The sequence below is a fragment of the Coregonus lavaretus genome (assembly GCF_964263955.1).
Source record: "Coregonus lavaretus genome assembly, chromosome: 13".
Lineage (NCBI taxonomy): Eukaryota > Metazoa > Chordata > Actinopteri > Salmoniformes > Salmonidae > Coregonus > Coregonus lavaretus.
Genome location: NC_140000.1, coordinates 6,174,746 through 6,198,185, shown reverse-complemented (window position 1 = coordinate 6,198,185; position 23,440 = coordinate 6,174,746). Strand labels below are relative to the sequence as shown.

Genomic DNA, 23,440 nt, shown 5'->3' with positions numbered 1-23,440 from the left:
ATCTCTCACACCTCCACCTACCTACACAGTCCACCACCTCTCTCACACCTCCGCCTACCTACACAGTCCACCACCTCTCTCACACCTCCACCTACCTCCACCATCTCTCACACCTCCACCTACCTACACAGTCCACCATCTCCCTCACACCTCCACAGTCCACCATCTCTCTCACACCTCCACCTACCTACACAGTCCACCATCTCTCACACCTCCACCTACCTACACAGTCCACCACCATCTCTCACACCTCAACCTTCCGACACAGTCAACCATCTCTCTCACACCTCCACCTACCTCGACAGTCCACCATCTCTCTCACACCACCCACTGACACAGTCCACCATCTCTCACACCTCCACCTACCTCGACAGTCCACCATCTCTCACACCTCCACAGCACACCATCTCTCTCACACCTCCACCTACCTCGACAGTCCACCATCTCTCACACCTCCACAGCCCACCATCTCTCTCACACCTCCACCTACCTCCACAGTCCACCATCTCTCACACCTCCACCTACCTAAGTCCACCATCTCTGTCATACCTCCACCTACCTCCACAGTCCACCATCTCTCACACCTCCACAGCCCACCATCTCTCTCACACCTCCATCTACCTCCACAGTCCACCATCTCTCACACCTCCACCCACCTACACAGTCCACCATCTCTCACACATCCACCTAGCTACACAGTCCACCATCTTTCTCACACCTCCACCTACCTACACAGTCATCATCTCTCAAACCTCAACCTTCCTACACAGTCAACCATCTCTCTCACACCTCCACCTACCTCGACAGTCCACCATCTCTCTCACACCACCCACCTACACAGTCCACCATTTCTCTCACAGCTCCACCCACCTACACAGTCCACCAGCTCTCACACACCTCCACCCACCTCCACAGTCCACCATCTCTCTCACACCTCCACCTACCTACACGTCCACCATCTCTCACACCTCCACCTACCTCGACAGTCTACCATCTCTCTCACACCACCCACCTACACAGTCCACCAATTCTCTCACAAATCCACCTACCTCCACAGTCCACCAGCTCTCTCACACCTCCACCTACCTCGACAGTCAACCATCTCTCACACCTCCACAGCCCACCAGCTCTCTCAAACCTCCACCTACCTCCACAGTCCACCATCTCTCACACCTCCACCTACCTAAGTCCACCATCTCTGTCATACTTCCACCTACCTCCACAGTCCACCATCTCTCTCACACCTCCACCTACCTCCACAGTCCACCATCTCTCTCACACCTCCACCCACCTACACAGTCCACCATCTCACACCTCCACCTACCTACACAGTCCACCATCTCCCTCACACCTCCACAGTCCACCATCTCTCTCACACCTCCACCTACCTACACAGTCCACCATCTCTCACACCTCCACCTACCTACACAGTCCACCACCATCTCTCACACCTCAACCTTCCGACACAGTCCACCATCTCTCACACCTCCACAGTCCACCATCTCCCTCACACCTCCACAGTCCACCATCTCTCTCACACCTCCACCTACCTACACGTCCACCATCTCTCACACCTCCACCTACCTCGACAGTCCACCATCTCTCTCACACCACCCACCTACACAGTCCACCATCTCTCACACCTCCACCTACCTACACAGTCCACCACCATCTCTCACACCTCAACCTTCCGACACAGTCAACCATCTCTCTCACACCTCCACCTACCTCGACAGTCCACCATCTCTCTCACACCACCCACCGACACAGTCCACCATCTCTCACACCTCCACCTACCTCGACAGTCCACCATCTCTCACACCTCCACAGCCCACCATCTCTCTCACACCTCCACCTACCTCCACAGTCCACCATCTCTCACACCTCCACCTACCTAAGTCCACCATCTCTGTCATACCTCCACCTACCTCCACAGTCCACCATCTCTCTCACACCTCCACCCACCTACACAGTCCACCATCTCTCACACATCCACCTAGCTACACAGTCCACCATCTTTCTCACACCTCCACCTACCTACACAGTCATCATCTCTCAAACCTCAACCTTCCTACACAGTCAACCATCTCTCTCACACCTCCACCTACCTCGACAGTCCACCATCTCTCTCACACCACCCACCTACACAGTCCACCATTTCTCTCACAGCTCCACCCACCTACACAGTCCACCAGCTCTCACACACCTCCACCCACCTCCACAGTCCACCATCTCTCTCACACCTCCACCTACCTACACGTCCACCATCTCTCACACCTCCACCTACCTCGACAGTCCACCATCTCTCTCACACCACCCACCTACACAGTCCACCAATTCTCTCACAAATCCACCTACCCCCACAGTCCACCAGCTCTCTCACACCTCCACCTACCTCGACAGTCCACCATCTCTCACACCTCCACAGCCCACCAGCTCTCTCAAACCTCCACCTACCACCACAGTCCACCATCTCTCACACCTCCACCTACCTAAGTCCACCATCTCTGTCATACTTCCACCTACCTCCACAGTCCACCATCTCTCTCACACCTCCACCTACCTCCACAGTCCACCATCTCTCTCACACCTCCACCCACCTACACAGTCCACCATCTCTCACACCTCCACCTACCTACACAGTCCACCATCTCTCACACCTCCACCTACCTCGACAGTCCACCATCTCTCACACCTCCACCTACCTACACAGTCCACCTTTTCTCACACCTCCACAGTCCACCACCTCTCACAACTCCACCTACCTACACAGTCCACCTTTTCTCACAACTCCACCTACCTACACAGTCCACCATCACTCTCACACCTACACCCACCTACACAGTCCACCATCTCTCACACCTCCACCTACCTACACAGTCCACCATCTCTCACACCTCCACCTACCTCCACAGTCCACCATCTCTCTCACACCTCCACCTACCTCGACAGTCCACCATCTCTCACACCTCCACAGCCCACAATCTCTCTCACACCTCCACATACCTCCAGAGTCCACCATCTCTCACACCTCCACCTACCTAAGTCCACCATCTCTGTCATACCTCCACCTACCTCCACAGTCCACCATCTCTCACACCTCAACCTTCCGACAGTCAACCATCTCTCTCACACCTCCACCTACCTACAGAGTCCACCATCTCTCACACCTCCACCTACCTACACAGTCCACCATCTCTCACAACTCCACCTACCCCCACAGTCCACCATCTCTCACACCTCCACCTACCTACACAGTCCACCATCTCCCTCACACCTCCACAGTCCACCATCTCTCTCACACCTCCACCTACCTACACAGTCCACCATCTCTCACACCTCCACCTACCTACACAGTCCACCACCTCTCTCACACCTCCACCTACCTACACAGTCCACCATCTCTCACACCTCAACCTTCCGACACAGTCAACCATCTCTCTCACACCTCCACCTACCTCGACAGTCCACCATCTCTCTCACACCACCCACCGACACAGTCCACCATCTCTCACACCTCCACAGCCCACCATCTCTCTCACACCTCCAGCTACATCCACAGTCCACCATCTCTCACACCTCCACCTACCTAAGTCCACCATCTCTGTCATACCTCCACCTACCTCCACAGTCCACCATCTCTCTCACACCTCCACCCACCTACACAGTCCACCATCTCTCACACATCCACCTAGCTACACAGTCCACCATCTTTCTCACACCTCCACCTACCTACACAGTCAACCATCTCTCACACCTCCACCTACTTCGACAGTCCACCATCTCTCACACCTCCACAGCCCACCATCTCTCTCACACCTACACATACCTCCACAGTCCACCAGCTCTCTCACATCTCCACCTACCTCGACAGTCCACCATCTCTCACACCTCCACAGCCCACCAGCTCTCTCAAACCTCCACCTACCTCCACAGTCCACCATCTCTCACACCTCCACCTACCTAAGTCCACCATCTCTGTCATACTTCCACCTACCTCCACAGTCCACCATCTCTCTCACACCTCCACCTACCTCCACAGTCCACCATCTCTCTCACACCTCCACCCACCTACACAGTCCACCATCTCTCACACCTCCACCTACCTACACAGTCCACCATCTCCCTCACACCTCCACAGTCCACCATCTCTCTCACACCTCCACCTACCTACACAGTCCACCATCTCTCACACCTCCACCTACCTACACAGTCCACCACCATCTCTCACACCTCAACCTTCCGACACAGTCCACCATCTCTCACACCTCCACCTACCTACACAGTCCACCATCTCCCTCACACCTCCACAGTCCACCATCTCTCTCACACCTCCACCTACCTACACGTCCACCATCTCTCACACCTCCACCTACCTCGACAGTCCACCATCTCTCTCACACCACCCACCTACACAGTCCACCATCTCTCACACCTCCACCTACCTACACAGTCCACCACCATCTCTCACACCTCAACCTTCCGACACAGTCAACCATCTCTCTCACACCTCCACCTACCTCGACAGTCCACCATCTCTCTCACACCACCCACCGACACAGTCCACCATCTCTCACACCTCCACCTACCTCGACAGTCCACCATCTCTCACACCTCCACAGCCCACCATCTCTCTCACACCTCCACCTACCTCCACAGTCCACCATCTCTCACACCTCCACCTACCTAAGTCCACCATCTCTGTCATACCTCCACCTACCTCCACAGTCCACCATCTCTCTCACACCTCCACCCACCTACACAGTCCACCATCTCTCACACATCCACCTAGCTACACAGTCCACCATCTTTCTCACACCTCCACCTACCTACACAGTCATCATCTCTCAAACCTCAACCTTCCTACACAGTCAACCATCTCTCTCACACCTCCACCTACCTCGACAGTCCACCATCTCTCTCACACCACCCACCTACACAGTCCACCATTTCTCTCACAGCTCCACCCACCTACACAGTCCACCAGCTCTCACACACCTCCACCCACCTCCACAGTCCACCATCTCTCTCACACCTCCACCTACCTACACGTCCACCATCTCTCACACCTCCACCTACCTCGACAGTCCACCATCTCTCTCACACCACCCACCTACACAGTCCACCAATTCTCTCACAAATCCACCTACCCCCACAGTCCACCAGCTCTCTCACACCTCCACCTACCTCGACAGTCCACCATCTCTCACACCTCACAGCCCACCAGCTCTCTCAAACCTCCACCTACCACCACAGTCCACCATCTCTCACACCTCCACCTACCTAAGTCCACCATCTCTGTCATACTTCCACCTACCTCCACAGTCCACCATCTCTCTCACACCTCCACCTACCTCCACAGTCCACCATCTCTCTCACACCTCCACCCACCTACACAGTCCACCATCTCTCACACCTCCACCTACCTACACAGTCCACCATCTCTCACACCTCCACCTACCTCGACAGTCCACCATCTCTCACACCTCCACCTACCTACACAGTCCACCTTTTCTCACACCTCCACAGTCCACCACCTCTCACAACTCCACCTACCTACACAGTCCACCTTTTCTCACAACTCCACCTACCTACACAGTCCACCATCACTCTCACACCTACACCCACCTACACAGTCCACCATCTCTCACACCTCCACCTACCTACACAGTCCACCATCTCTCACACCTCCACCTACCTCCACAGTCCACCATCTCTCTCACACCTCCACCTACCTCGACAGTCCACCATCTCTCACACCTCCACAGCCCACAATCTCTCTCACACCTCCACATACCTCCAGAGTCCACCATCTCTCACACCTCCACCTACCTAAGTCCACCATCTCTGTCATACCTCCACCTACCTCCACAGTCCACCATCTCTCACACCTCAACCTTCCGACACAGTCAACCATCTCTCTCACACCTCCACCTACCTACAGAGTACACCATCTCTCACACCTCCACCTACCTACACAGTCCACCATCTCTCACAACTCCACCTACCCCCACAGTCCACCATCTCTCACACCTCCACCTACCTACACAGTCCACCATCTCCCTCACACCTCCACAGTCCACCATCTCTCTCACACCTCCACCTACATACACAGTCCACCATCTCTCACACCTCCACCTACCTACACAGTCCACCACCTCTCTCACACCTCCACCTACCTACACAGTCCACCATCTCTCACACCTCAACCTTCCGACACAGTCAACCATCTCTCTCACACCTCCACCTACCTCGACAGTCCACCATCTCTCTCACACCACCCACCGACACAGTCCACCATCTCTCACACCTCCACAGCCCACCATCTCTCTCACACCTCCAGCTACCTCCACAGTCCACCATCTCTCACACCTCCACCTACCTAAGTCCACCATCTCTGTCATACCTCCACCTACCTCCACAGTCCACCATCTCTCTCACACCTCCACCCACCTACACAGTCCACCATCTCTCACACATCCACCTAGCTACACAGTCCACCATCTTTCTCACACCTCCACCTACCTACACAGTCAACCATCTCTCACACCTCCACCTACTTCGACAGTCCACCATCTCTCACACCTCCACAGCCCACCATCTCTCTCACACCTACACCTACCTCCACAGTCCACCATCTCACACCTCCACCTACCTAAGTCCACAATCTCTGTCATACCTCCACCTACCTCCACAGTCCACCATCTCTCTCACACCTCCACCCACCTACACAGTCCACCATCTCTCACACATCCACCTAGCTACACAGTCCACCATCTTTCTCACACCTCCACCTACCTACACAGTCATCATCTCTCAAACCTCAACCTTCCTACACAGTCCACCATCTCTCTCACACCTCCACCTACCTCGACAGTCCACCATCTCTCTCACACCACCCACCTACACAGTCCACCATTTATCTCACAGCTCCACCCACCTACACAGTCCACCAGCTCTCACACACCTCCACCCACCTACACAGTCCACCATCTCTCTCACACCTCCACCTACCTACAGGTCCACCATCTCTCACACCTCCACCTACCTCGACAGTCCACCATCTCTCTCACACCACCCACCTACACATTCCACCATTTCTCTCACAAATCCACCTACCTCCACAGTCCACCAACTCTCTCACACCTCCACCTACCTCGACAGTCCACCATCTCTCACACCTCCACAGCCCACCAGCTCTCTCACACCTCCACCTACCTCCACAGTCCACCATCTCTCACACCTCCACCTACCTAAGTCCACCATCTCTGTCATACTTCCACCTACCTCCACAGTCCACCATATCTCTCACACCTCCACCTACCTCCACAGTCCACCATCTCTCACACCTCCACCCACCTACACAGTCCACCATCTCTCACACCTCCACCTACCTACACAGTCCACCATCTCTCACACCTCCACCTACCTCGACAGTCCACCATCTCTCACACCTCCACCTACCTACACAGTCCACCTTTTCTCACACCTCCACAGTCCACCACCTCTCACAACTCCACCTACCTACATAGTCCACCTTTTCTCACAACTCCACCTACCTACACAGTCCACCATCACTCTCACACCTACACCCACCTACACAGTCCACCATCTCTCACACCTCCACCTACCTACACAGTCCACCATCTCTCACACCTCCACCTACCTACACAGTCCACCATCTCTCACATCTCCACCTACCTCCACAGTCCACCATCTCTCTCACACCTCCACCTTCCTCGACAGTCCACCATCTCTCAAACCTCCACAGCCCACAATCTCTCTCACACCTCCACATACCTCCAGAGTCCACCATCTCTCACACCTCCACCTACCTAAGTCCACCATCTCTGTCATACCTCCACCTACCTCCACAGTCCACCATCTCTCTCACAACTCCACCTACCTACACAGTCCACCTTTTCTCACAACTCCACCTACCTACACAGTCCACCATCACTCTCACACCTACACCCACCTACACAGTCCACCATCTCTCACACCTCCACCTACCTACACAGTCCACCATCTCTCACACCTCCACCTACCTACACAGTCCACCATCTCTCACACCTCCACCTACCTCCACAGTCCACCATCTCTCTCACACCTCCACCTACCTCGACAGTCCACCATCTCTCACACCTCCACAGCCCACAATCTCTCTCACACCTCCAGAGTCCACCATCTCTCACACCTCCACCTACCTAAGTCCACCATCTCTGTCATACCTCCACCTACCTCCACAGTCCACCATCTCTCACACCTCAACCTTCCGACACAGTCAACCATCTCTCTCACACCTCCACCTACCTACAGAGTCCACCATCTCTCACACCTCCACCTACCTACACAGTCCACCATCTCTCACAACTCCACCTACCCCCACAGTCCACCATCTCTCACACCTCCACCTACCTACACAGTCCACCATCTCCCTCACACCTCCACAGTCCACCATCTCTCTCACACCTCCACCTACATACACAGTCCACCATCTCTCACACCTCCACCTACCTACACAGTCCACCACCTCTCTCACACCTCCACCTACCTCGACAGTCCACCATCTCTCACACCTCCACAGCCCACAATCTCTCTCACACCTCCACATACCTCCAGAGTCCACCATCTCTCACACCTCCACCTACCTAAGTCCACCATCTCTGTCATACCTCCACCTACCTCCACAGTCCACCATCTCTCACACCTCAACCTTCCGACACAGTCAACCATCTCTCTCACACCTCCACCTACCTACAGAGTCCACCATCTCTCACACCTCCACCTACCTACACAGTCCACCATCTCTCACAACTCCACCTACCCCCACAGTCCACCATCTCTCACACCTCCACCTACCTACACAGTCCACCATCTCCCTCACACCTCCACAGTCCACCATCTCTCTCACACCTCCACCTACATACACAGTCCACCATCTCTCACACCTCCACCTACCTACACAGTCCACCACCTCTCTCACACCTCCACCTACCTACACAGTCCACCATCTCTCACACCTCAACCTTCCGACACAGTCAACCATCTCTCTCACACCTCCACCTACCTACACAGTCCACCATCTCTCACACCTCCACCTACCTACACAGTCCACCACCTCTCTCACACCTCCACCTACCTACACAGTCCACCATCTCTCACACCTCAACCTTCCGACACAGTCAACCATCTCTCTCACACCTCCACCTACCTCGACAGTCCACCATCTCTCTCACACCACCCACCGACACAGTCCACCATCTCTCACACCTCCACAGCCCACCATCTCTCTCACACCTCCAGCTACATCCACAGTCCACCATCTCTCACACCTCCACCTACCTAAGTCCACCATCTCTGTCATACCTCCACCTACCTCCACAGTCCACCATCTCTCTCACACCTCCACCCACCTACACAGTCCACCATCTCTCACACATCCACCTAGCTACACAGTCCACCATCTTTCTCACACCTCCACCTACCTACACAGTCAACCATCTCTCACACCTCCACCTACTTCGACAGTCCACCATCTCTCACACCTCCACAGCCCACCATCTCTCTCACACCTACACATACCTCCACAGTCCACCAGCTCTCTCACACCTCCACCTACCTCGACAGTCCACCATCTCTCACACCTCCACAGCCCACCAGCTCTCTCAAACCTCCACCTACCTCCACAGTCCACCATCTCTCACACCTCCACCTACCTAAGTCCACCATCTCTGTCATACTTCCACCTACCTCCACAGTCCACCATCTCTCTCACACCTCCACCTACCTCCACAGTCCACCATCTCTCTCACACCTCCACCCACCTACACAGTCCACCATCTCTCACACCTCCACCTACCTACACAGTCCACCATCTCCCTCACACCTCCACAGTCCACCATCTCTCTCACACCTCCACCTACCTACACAGTCCACCATCTCTCACACCTCCACCTACCTACACAGTCCACCACCATCTCTCACACCTCAACCTTCCGACACAGTCCACCATCTCTCACACCTCCACCTACCTACACAGTCCACCATCTCCCTCACACCTCCACAGTCCACCATCTCTCTCACACCTCCACCTACCTACACGTCCACCATCTCTCACACCTCCACCTACCTCGACAGTCCACCATCTCTCTCACACCACCCACCTACACAGTCCACCATCTCTCACACCTCCACCTACCTACACAGTCCACCACCATCTCTCACACCTCAACCTTCCGACACAGTCAACCATCTCTCTCACACCTCCACCTACCTCGACAGTCCACCATCTCTCTCACACCACCCACCGACACAGTCCACCATCTCTCACACCTCCACCTACCTCGACAGTCCACCATCTCTCACACCTCCACAGCCCACCATCTCTCTCACACCTCCACCTACCTCCACAGTCCACCATCTCTCACACCTCCACCTACCTAAGTCCACCATCTCTGTCATACCTCCACCTACCTCCACAGTCCACCATCTCTCTCACACCTCCACCCACCTACACAGTCCACCATCTCTCACACATCCACCTAGCTACACAGTCCACCATCTTTCTCACACCTCCACCTACCTACACAGTCATCATCTCTCAAACCTCAACCTTCCTACACAGTCAACCATCTCTCTCACACCTCCACCTACCTCGACAGTCCACCATCTCTCTCACACCACCCACCTACACAGTCCACCATTTCTCTCACAGCTCCACCCACCTACACAGTCCACCAGCTCTCACACACCTCCACCCACCTCCACAGTCCACCATCTCTCTCACACCTCCACCTACCTACACGTCCACCATCTCTCACACCTCCACCTACCTCGACAGTCCACCATCTCTCTCACACCACCCACCTACACAGTCCACCAATTCTCTCACAAATCCACCTACCCCCACAGTCCACCAGCTCTCTCACACCTCCACCTACCTCGACAGTCCACCATCTCTCACACCTCACAGCCCACCAGCTCTCTCAAACCTCCACCTACCACCACAGTCCACCATCTCTCACACCTCCACCTACCTAAGTCCACCATCTCTGTCATACTTCCACCTACCTCCACAGTCCACCATCTCTCTCACACCTCCACCTACCTCCACAGTCCACCATCTCTCTCACACCTCCACCCACCTACACAGTCCACCATCTCTCACACCTCCACCTACCTACACAGTCCACCATCTCTCACACCTCCACCTACCTCGACAGTCCACCATCTCTCACACCTCCACCTACCTACACAGTCCACCTTTTCTCACACCTCCACAGTCCACCACCTCTCACAACTCCACCTACCTACACAGTCCACCTTTTCTCACAACTCCACCTACCTACACAGTCCACCATCACTCTCACACCTACACCCACCTACACAGTCCACCATCTCTCACACCTCCACCTACCTACACAGTCCACCATCTCTCACACCTCCACCTACCTCCACAGTCCACCATCTCTCTCACACCTCCACCTACCTCGACAGTCCACCATCTCTCACACCTCCACAGCCCACAATCTCTCTCACACCTCCACATACCTCCAGAGTCCACCATCTCTCACACCTCCACCTACCTAAGTCCACCATCTCTGTCATACCTCCACCTACCTCCACAGTCCACCATCTCTCACACCTCAACCTTCCGACACAGTCAACCATCTCTCTCACACCTCCACCTACCTACAGAGTACACCATCTCTCACACCTCCACCTACCTACACAGTCCACCATCTCTCACAACTCCACCTACCCCCACAGTCCACCATCTCTCACACCTCCACCTACCTACACAGTCCACCATCTCCCTCACACCTCCACAGTCCACCATCTCTCTCACACCTCCACCTACATACACAGTCCACCATCTCTCACACCTCCACCTACCTACACAGTCCACCACCTCTCTCACACCTCCACCTACCTACACAGTCCACCATCTCTCACACCTCAACCTTCCGACACAGTCAACCATCTCTCTCACACCTCCACCTACCTCGACAGTCCACCATCTCTCTCACACCACCCACCGACACAGTCCACCATCTCTCACACCTCCACAGCCCACCATCTCTCTCACACCTCCAGCTACCTCCACAGTCCACCATCTCTCACACCTCCACCTACCTAAGTCCACCATCTCTGTCATACCTCCACCTACCTCCACAGTCCACCATCTCTCTCACACCTCCACCCACCTACACAGTCCACCATCTCTCACACATCCACCTAGCTACACAGTCCACCATCTTTCTCACACCTCCACCTACCTACACAGTCAACCATCTCTCACACCTCCACCTACTTCGACAGTCCACCATCTCTCACACCTCCACAGCCCACCATCTCTCTCACACCTACACCTACCTCCACAGTCCACCATCTCACACCTCCACCTACCTAAGTCCACAATCTCTGTCATACCTCCACCTACCTCCACAGTCCACCATCTCTCTCACACCTCCACCCACCTACACAGTCCACCATCTCTCACACATCCACCTAGCTACACAGTCCACCATCTTTCTCACACCTCCACCTACCTACACAGTCATCATCTCTCAAACCTCAACCTTCCTACACAGTCCACCATCTCTCTCACACCTCCACCTACCTCGACAGTCCACCATCTCTCTCACACCACCCACCTACACAGTCCACCATTTATCTCACAGCTCCACCCACCTACACAGTCCACCAGCTCTCACACACCTCCACCCACCTACACAGTCCACCATCTCTCTCACACCTCCACCTACCTACAGGTCCACCATCTCTCACACCTCCACCTACCTCGACAGTCCACCATCTCTCTCACACCACCCACCTACACATTCCACCATTTCTCTCACAAATCCACCTACCTCCACAGTCCACCAACTCTCTCACACCTCCACCTACCTCGACAGTCCACCATCTCTCACACCTCCACAGCCCACCAGCTCTCTCACACCTCCACCTACCTCCACAGTCCACCATCTCTCACACCTCCACCTACCTAAGTCCACCATCTCTGTCATACTTCCACCTACCTCCACAGTCCACCATATCTCTCACACCTCCACCTACCTCCACAGTCCACCATCTCTCACACCTCCACCCACCTACACAGTCCACCATCTCTCACACCTCCACCTACCTACACAGTCCACCATCTCTCACACCTCCACCTACCTCGACAGTCCACCATCTCTCACACCTCCACCTACCTACACAGTCCACCTTTTCTCACACCTCCACAGTCCACCACCTCTCACAACTCCACCTACCTACATAGTCCACCTTTTCTCACAACTCCACCTACCTACACAGTCCACCATCACTCTCACACCTACACCCACCTACACAGTCCACCATCTCTCACACCTCCACCTACCTACACAGTCCACCATCTCTCACACCTCCACCTACCTACACAGTCCACCATCTCTCACATCTCCACCTACCTCCACAGTCCACCATCTCTCTCACACCTCCACCTTCCTCGACAGTCCACCATCTCTCAAACCTCCACAGCCCACAATCTCTCTCACACCTCCACATACCTCCAGAGTCCACCATCTCTCACACCTCCACCTACCTAAGTCCACCATCTCTGTCATACCTCCACCTACCTCCACAGTCCACCATCTCTCTCACAACTCCACCTACCTACACAGTCCACCTTTTCTCACAACTCCACCTACCTACACAGTCCACCATCACTCTCACACCTACACCCACCTACACAGTCCACCATCTCTCACACCTCCACCTACCTACACAGTCCACCATCTCTCACACCTCCACCTACCTCCACAGTCCACCATCTCTCTCACACCTCCACCTACCTCGACAGTCCACCATCTCTCACACCTCCACATCCCACAATCTCTCTCACACCTCCAGAGTCCACCATCTCTCACACCTCCACCTACCTAAGTCCACCATCTCTGTCATACCTCCACCTACCTCCACAGTCCACCATCTCTCACACCTCAACCTTCCGACACAGTCAACCATCTCTCTCACACCTCCACCTACCTACAGAGTCCACCATCTCTCACACCTCCACCTACCTACACAGTCCACCATCTCTCACAACTCCACCTACCCCCACAGTCCACCATCTCTCACACCTCCACCTACCTACACAGTCCACCATCTCCCTCACACCTCCACAGTCCACCATCTCTCTCACACCTCCACCTACATACACAGTCCACCATCTCTCACACCTCCACCTACCTACACAGTCCACCACCTCTCTCACACCTCCACCTACCTCGACAGTCCACCATCTCTCACACCTCCACAGCCCACAATCTCTCTCACACCTCCACATACCTCCAGAGTCCACCATCTCTCACACCTCCACCTACCTAAGTCCACCATCTCTGTCATACCTCCACCTACCTCCACAGTCCACCATCTCTCACACCTCAACCTTCCGACACAGTCAACCATCTCTCTCACACCTCCACCTACCTACAGAGTCCACCATCTCTCACACCTCCACCTACCTACACAGTCCACCATCTCTCACAACTCCACCTACCCCCACAGTCCACCATCTCTCACACCTCCACCTACCTACACAGTCCACCATCTCCCTCACACCTCCACAGTCCACCATCTCTCTCACACCTCCACCTACATACACAGTCCACCATCTCTCACACCTCCACCTACCTACACAGTCCACCACCTCTCTCACACCTCCACCTACCTACACAGTCCACCATCTCTCACACCTCAACCTTCCGACACAGTCAACCATCTCTCTCACACCTCCACCTACCTCGACAGTCCACCATCTCTCTCACACCACCCACCGACACAGTCCACCATCTCTCACACCTCCACAGCCCACCATCTCTCTCACACCTCCAGCTACCTCCACAGTCCACCATCTCTCACACCTCCACAAGTCCACCATCTCTGTCATACCTCCACCTACCTCCACAGTCCACCATCTCTCTCACACCTCCACCCACCTACACAGTCCACCATCTCTCACACATCCACCTAGATACACAGTCCACCATCTTTCTCACACCTCCACCTACCTACACAGTCATCATCTCTCAAACCTCAACCTTCCTACACAGTCAACCATCTCTCTCACACCTCCACCTACCTCGACAGTCCACCATCTCTCTCACACCACCCACCTACACAGTTCACCATTTATCTCACAGCTCCACCCACCTACACAGTCCACCAGCTCTCACACACCTCCACCCACCTACACAGTCCACCATCTCTCTCACACCTCCACCTACCTACAGGTCCACCATCTCTCACACCTCCACCTACCTCGACAGTCCACCATCTCTCTCACACCACCCACCTACACATTCCACCATTTCTCTCACAAATCCACCTACCTCCACAGTCCACCAACTCTCTCACACCTCCACCTACCTCGACAGTCCACCATCTCTCACACCTCCACAGCCCACCAGCTCTCTCACACCTCCACCTACCTCCACAGTCCACCATCTCTCACACCTCCACCTACCTAAGTCCACCATCTCTGTCATACTTCCACCTACCTCCACAGTCCACCATCTCTCTCACACCTCCACCTACCTCCACAGTCCACCATCTCTCACACCTCCACCCACCTACACAGTCCACCATCTCTCACACCTCCACCTACCTACACAGTCCACCATCTCTCACACCTCCACCTACCTCGACAGTCCACCATCTCTCACACCTCCACCTACCTACAGAGTCCACCTTTTCTCACACCTCCACAGTCCACCACCTCTCACAACTCCACCTACCTACATAGTCCACCTTTTCTCACACCTCCACCCACCTACACAGTCCACCATCTCTCACACCTCCACCTACCTACACAGTCCACCATCTCTCACACCTCCACCTACCTCGACAGTCCACCATCTCTCACACCTCCACCTACCTACAGAGTCCACCTTTTCTCACACCTCCACAGTCCACCACCTCTCACAACTCCACCTACCTACATAGTCCACCTTTTCTCACAACTCCACCTACCTACACAGTCCACCATCACTCTCACACCTACACCCACCTACACAGTCCACCATCTCTCACACCTCCACCTACCTACACAGTCCACCATCTCTCACATCTCCACCTACCTACACAGTCCACCATCTCTCACATCTCCACCTACCTCCACAGTCAACCATCTCTCTCACACCTCCACCTTCCTCGACAGTCCACCATCTCTCAAACCTCCACAGCCCACAATCTCTCTCACACCTCCACATACCTCCAGAGTCCACCATCTCTCACACCTCCACCTACCTAAGTCCACCATCTCTGTCATACCTCCACCTACCTCCACAGTCCACCATCTCTCTCACACCTCCACCTACCTACACAGTCCACCTTTTCTCACACCTCCACCTACCTACACAGTCCACCATCTCTCTCACACCTACACCCACCTACACCGTCCACCATCTCTCACACCTACACCCACCTACACAGTCCACCATCTCTCACACATCCACCTACCTACACAGTCCACCATCTCTCACACCTCCACCTACCTAAACAGTTCACCACCTCTCTTACACCTCCACCTAGCTACACAGTCCACCATCTCTCACACCTCCACCTACCTCCACAGTCCACCATCTCTCACACCTCCACCTACCTCGAAAGTCCACCATCTCTCACACCTCCACAGCCCACCATCTCTCTCAAACCTCCACCCACCTACACAGTCCACCATCTCTCTTTCACCTCCACCTAACTACTCAGTCCACCATCTCTCACACCTCCACCCATCTACTCAGTCCACCATCTCGCTCACACCTCCACCTACCTACACAGTCCACCATCTCTCACACCTCCACCTACCTACACAGTCCACCATCTCTCACACCTCCACCCACCTACTCAGTCCACCATCCCTCTCATACCTCCACCCACCTACACAGTCCACCACTTCTCTCACACCTCAACCTACCTACACAGTCCACCATCTCTCACACCACCACAGTCCACTATCTCTCACACCTCCACCTACCTCCACAGTCCACCATCTCTCTCACACCTCCCCCCACCTGCACAGTCCACCATCTCTCACACCCCCACATACCTACACAGTCCACCACTTCTCTCACACCTCAACCTACCTACACAGTCCACCATCTCTCACACCTCCACCTACCTCCACAGTCCACCATCTCTCACACCTCCACCTACCTCGACAGTCCACCATCTCTCACACCTCCACAGTCCACCATCTCTCACACATCCCCCTACATCCACCATCTCTCTCACACCTCCACCCACCTCCACAGTCCACCATCTCTCACACCTCCACCAATCTCCACAGCCCACCATCTCTCACACATCCACCTACCTCCACAGTCCACCATCTCACACCTCCACCTACCTACATAGTCCACCACCTCTCTCACACCTCCACCTACCTACACAGTCCACCATCTCTCACACGTCCACCTACCTCCACAGTCAACCATCTCTCACACCTCCACCTACCTCGACAGTCCACCATCTCTCTCACACCTCCACAGTCCACCATCTCTCACACGTCCACCTACCTCCACAGTCAACCATCTCTCACACCTCCACCTACCTCGACAGTCCACCATCTCTCACACCTCCACAGTCCACCATCTCTCACACCTCCACCCACCTCCACAGTCCATCATCTCTCACACCTCCACCTACCTCAACAGCCCACCATCTCTCACACCTCTACCCACCTACACAGTCCACCCTCTCTCTCACACCTCCACCTACCTACACAGTCCACCACCTCTCTCACAACTCCACCTACCTACACAGTCCAACTTTTCTCACACCTCCACCTACCTACACAGTCCACCACCTCTCACACCTTCACGTACCTCCACAGTTCACCATCTCACACCTACACAGTCTACCATCTCTCACACCTCCATCCACCTACACAGGCCACCATCTATCACAACACCACCTACCTCCACAGTCCACCATCTCTCACACCTCCACCTATCTACACAGTCCACGATCTCCCTCACACCTCCACAGTCCACATTCTCTCACACCTCCACATACCTACACAGTCCACCATTTCTCACACCTCCACCTACCTACACAGTCCACCACCTCTCTCACACCTCCACCTACCTACCAAGTCCACCATCTCTCACACCTTCCTACATATTCAACCATCTCTCACACCTCCACCTACCTACACAGTCCACCATCTCACACCTCCACCTACCTCGACAGTCCACCATCTCTCTCACACCACCCACCTACACAGTCCACCATCTCTCTCTCACCTCCACCCATCTACTCAGTCCACCATCTCTCACACCTCCACGTACCTAAACAGTCCACCACCTCTCTCACACCTCCACCTACCTACAAGGTCCACCATCTCTCACACCTCCACAGCCCACCATCTCTCTCAAACCTCCACCATCTCTCACACCTCCACCTACATCCACAGTCCACATCTCTCTCACACCTCCACCTACCTACACAGTCCCCCATCTCTCACACCTCCACCTACATACAGTCCACCATCTCTCACACCTCCACCTACCTCGACAGTCCACCATCTCTCACACCACCCACCTACACAGTCCACCATCTCTCTCACATCACCCACCTACACAGTCCACCATCTCTCTCTCACCTCCACCCAACTACTCAGTCCACCATCTCTCACACCTCCACCCATCTACTCAGTCCACCATCTCTCACACCTCCACGTACCTAAACATTCCACCACCTCTCTCACACCTCCACCTACCTACACAGTCCACCATCTCTCACACCTCCACAGACCACCATCTCTCACACCTCCACCTACCTCGACAGTCCACCATCTCTCACACCTCCACAGCCCACCATCTCTCTCAAACCTCCACCTACCTCCACAGCCCACCATCTCTCTCACACCTCCACCTACATCCACAGTCAATATCTCTCTCACACCTCCACCTACCTACACAGTACACCATCTCTCACACCTCCACCTACATACAGTCCACCATCTCTCACACCCCCACCTACCTACACAGTCCACCAACTCTCTCACACCTCCACCTACCTACACAGTCCACCATCTCACACCTCCACCTACCTCCACAGTGCACCATCTCTCACACCTCCACCTACCTCCACAGCCCACCATCTCTCACACCTCCACCTACCTCCACAGTCCACCATCTCTCACACCTCCACCTACCTACAAAGTCCACCACCTCTCACACCTCCACCTACCTACACAGTCCACCATCTCTCACACATCCACCTACCTCCACAGTCCACCATCTCTCACACCTCCACCTACCTTGACAGTCCACCATCTCTCACACCTCCACAGTCCACCATCTCTCACACATCCACCTACATCCACAGTCCACCATCTCTCACACCTCCACCCACCTCCACAGTCCTCAATCTCTCTCACCTCCACCCACCTACTCAGTCCACCATCTCTCTCAGACCTCCACCCACCTACTCAGTCCACCATCTCTCTCAAACCTCCACCTACCTCCAAAATCCACCATCTCGCACACCTCCACAGTCCACCATCTCTCTCACACCTCCACCTACCTCCACAGTCCACCATCTCTCTCACACCTCCACCCACCTACACAGTCCACCATCTCTCACACCTCCACCTACCTACACAGTCCACCATCTCTCACACCTCCACCTACCTCGACAGTCCACCATCTCTCACACCTCCACCTACCTACACAGTCCACCTTTTCTCACACCTCCACAGTCCACCACCTCTCACAACTCCACCTACCTACACAGTCCACCTTTTCTCACAACTCCACCTACCTACACAGTCCACCATCACTCTCACACCTACACCCACCTACACAGTCCACCATCTCTCACACCTCCACCTACCTACACAGTCCACCATCTCTCACACCTCCACCTACCTCCACAGTCCACCATCTCTCTCACACCTCCACCTACCTCGACAGTCCACCATCTCTCACACCTCCACAGCCCACAATCTCTCTCACACCTCCACATACCTCCAGAGTCCACCATCTCTCACACCTCCACCTACCTAAGTCCACCATCTCTGTCATACCTCCACCTACCTCCACAGTCCACCATCTCTCACACCTCAACCTTCCGACACAGTCAACCATCTCTCTCACACCTCCACCTACCTACAGAGTACACCATCTCTCACACCTCCACCTACCTACACAGTCCACCATCTCTCACAACTCCACCTACCCCCACAGTCCACCATCTCTCACACCTCCACCTACCTACACAGTCCACCATCTCCCTCACACCTCCACAGTCCACCATCTCTCTCACACCTCCACCTACATACACAGTCCACCATCTCTCACACCTCCACCTACCTACACAGTCCACCACCTCTCTCACACCTCCACCTACCTACACAGTCCACCATCTCTCACACCTCAACCTTCCGACACAGTCAACCATCTCTCTCACACCTCCACCTACCTCGACAGTCCACCATCTCTCTCACACCACCCACCGACACAGTCCACCATCTCTCACACCTCCACAGCCCACCATCTCTCTCACACCTCCAGCTACCTCCACAGTCCACCATCTCTCACACCTCCACCTACCTAAGTCCACCATCTCTGTCATACCTCCACCTACCTCCACAGTCCACCATCTCTCTCACACCTCCACCCACCTACACAGTCCACCATCTCTCACACATCCACCTAGCTACACAGTCCACCATCTTTCTCACACCTCCACCTACCTACACAGTCAACCATCTCTCACACCTCCACCTACTTCGACAGTCCACCATCTCTCACACCTCCACAGCCCACCATCTCTCTCACACCTACACCTACCTCCACAGTCCACCATCTCACACCTCCACCTACCTAAGTCCACAATCTCTGTCATACCTCCACCTACCTCCACAGTCCACCATCTCTCTCACACCTCCACCCACCTACACAGTCCACCATCTCTCACACATCCACCTAGCTACACAGTCCACCATCTTTCTCACACCTCCACCTACCTACACAGTCATCATCTCTCAAACCTCAACCTTCCTACACAGTCCACCATCTCTCTCACACCTCCACCTACCTCGACAGTCCACCATCTCTCTCACACCACCCACCTACACAGTCCACCATTTATCTCACAGCTCCACCCACCTACACAGTCCACCAGCTCTCACACACCTCCACCCACCTACACAGTCCACCATCTCTCTCACACCTCCACCTACCTACAGGTCCACCATCTCTCACACCTCCACCTACCTCGACAGTCCACCATCTCTCTCACACCACCCACCTACACATTCCACCATTTCTCTCACAAATCCACCTACCTCCACAGTCCACCAACTCTCTCACACCTCCACCTACCTCGACAGTCCACCATCTCTCACACCTCCACAGCCCACCAGCTCTCTCACACCTCCACCTACCTCCACAGTCCACCATCTCTCACACCTCCACCTACCTAAGTCCACCATCTCTGTCATACTTCCACCTACCTCCACAGTCCACCATATCTCTCACACCTCCACCTACCTCCACAGTCCACCATCTCTCACACCTCCACCCACCTACACAGTCCACCATCTCTCACACCTCCACCTACCTACACAGTCCACCATCTCTCACACCTCCACCTACCTCGACAGTCCACCATCTCTCACACCTCCACCTACCTACACAGTCCACCTTTTCTCACACCTCCACAGTCCACCACCTCTCACAACTCCACCTACCTACATAGTCCACCTTTTCTCACAACTCCACCTACCTACACAGTCCACCATCACTCTCACACCTACACCCACCTACACAGTCCACCATCTCTCACACCTCCACCTACCTACACAGTCCACCATCTCTCACACCTCCACCTACCTACACAGTCCACCATCTCTCACATCTCCACCTACCTCCACAGTCCACCATCTCTCTCACACCTCCACCTTCCTCGACAGTCCACCATCTCTCAAACCTCCACAGCCCACAATCTCTCTCACACCTCCACATACCTCCAGAGTCCACCATCTCTCACACCTCCACCTACCTAAGTCCACCATCTCTGTCATACCTCCACCTACCTCCACAGTCCACCATCTCTCTCACAACTCCACCTACCTACACAGTCCACCTTTTCTCACAACTCCACCTACCTACACAGTCCACCATCACTCTCACACCTACACCCACCTACACAGTCCACCATCTCTCACACCTCCACCTACCTACACAGTCCACCATCTCTCACACCTCCACCTACCTCCACAGTCCACCATCTCTCTCACACCTCCACCTACCTCGACAGTCCACCATCTCTCACACCTCCACAGCCCACAATCTCTCTCACACCTCCAGAGTCCACCATCTCTCACACCTCCACCTACCTAAGTCCACCATCTCTGTCATACCTCCACCTACCTCCACAGTCCACCATCTCTCACACCTCAACCTTCCGACACAGTCAACCATCTCTCTCACACCTCCACCTACCTACAGAGTCCACCATCTCTCACACCTCCACCTACCTACACAGTCCACCATCTCTCACAACTCCACCTACCCCCACAGTCCACCATCTCTCACACCTCCACCTACCTACACAGTCCACCATCTCCCTCACACCTCCACAGTCCACCATCTCTCTCACACCTCCACCTACATACACAGTCCACCATCTCTCACACCTCCACCTACCTACACAGTCCACCACCTCTCTCACACCTCCACCTACCTCGACAGTCCACCATCTCTCACACCTCCACAGCCCACAATCTCTCTCACACCTCCACATACCTCCAGAGTCCACCATCTCTCACACCTCCACCTACCTAAGTCCACCATCTCTGTCATACCTCCACCTACCTCCACAGTCCACCATCTCTCACACCTCAACCTTCCGACACAGTCAACCATCTCTCTCACACCTCCACCTACCTACACAGTCCACCATCTCTCACAACTCCACCTACCCCCACAGTCCATCTCTCACACCTCCACCTACCTACACAGTCCACCATCTCCCTCACACCTCCACAGTCCACCATCTCTCTCACACCTCCACCTACATACACAGTCCACCATCTCTCACACCTCCACCTACCTACACAGTCCACCACCTCTCTCACACCTCCACCTACCTACACAGTCCACCATCTCTCACACCTCAACCTTCCGACACAGTCAACCATCTCTCTCACACCTCCACCTACCTCGACAGTCCACCATCTCTCTCACACCACCCACCGACACAGTCCACCATCTCTCACACCTCCACAGCCCACCATCTCTCTCACACCTCCAGCTACCTCCACAGTCCACCATCTCTCACACCTCCACAAGTCCACCATCTCTGTCATACCTCCACCTACCTCCACAGTCCACCATCTCTCTCACACCTCCACCCACCTACACAGTCCACCATCTCT

The 23,440-nt window shown here is 54.6% G+C and overlaps 1 protein-coding gene across 1 annotated transcript in view; it reads right to left on the bottom strand.

Moving 5' to 3' along the window:
• LOC311139318 (serine/threonine-protein kinase Nek11-like) overlaps nucleotides 1-23,440 on the bottom strand; it is a gene marked incomplete at both ends in the record, with an annotated part of 98,897 nt that overhangs the window by 42,431 nt on the left and 33,026 nt on the right. The window lies entirely within an intron of this gene.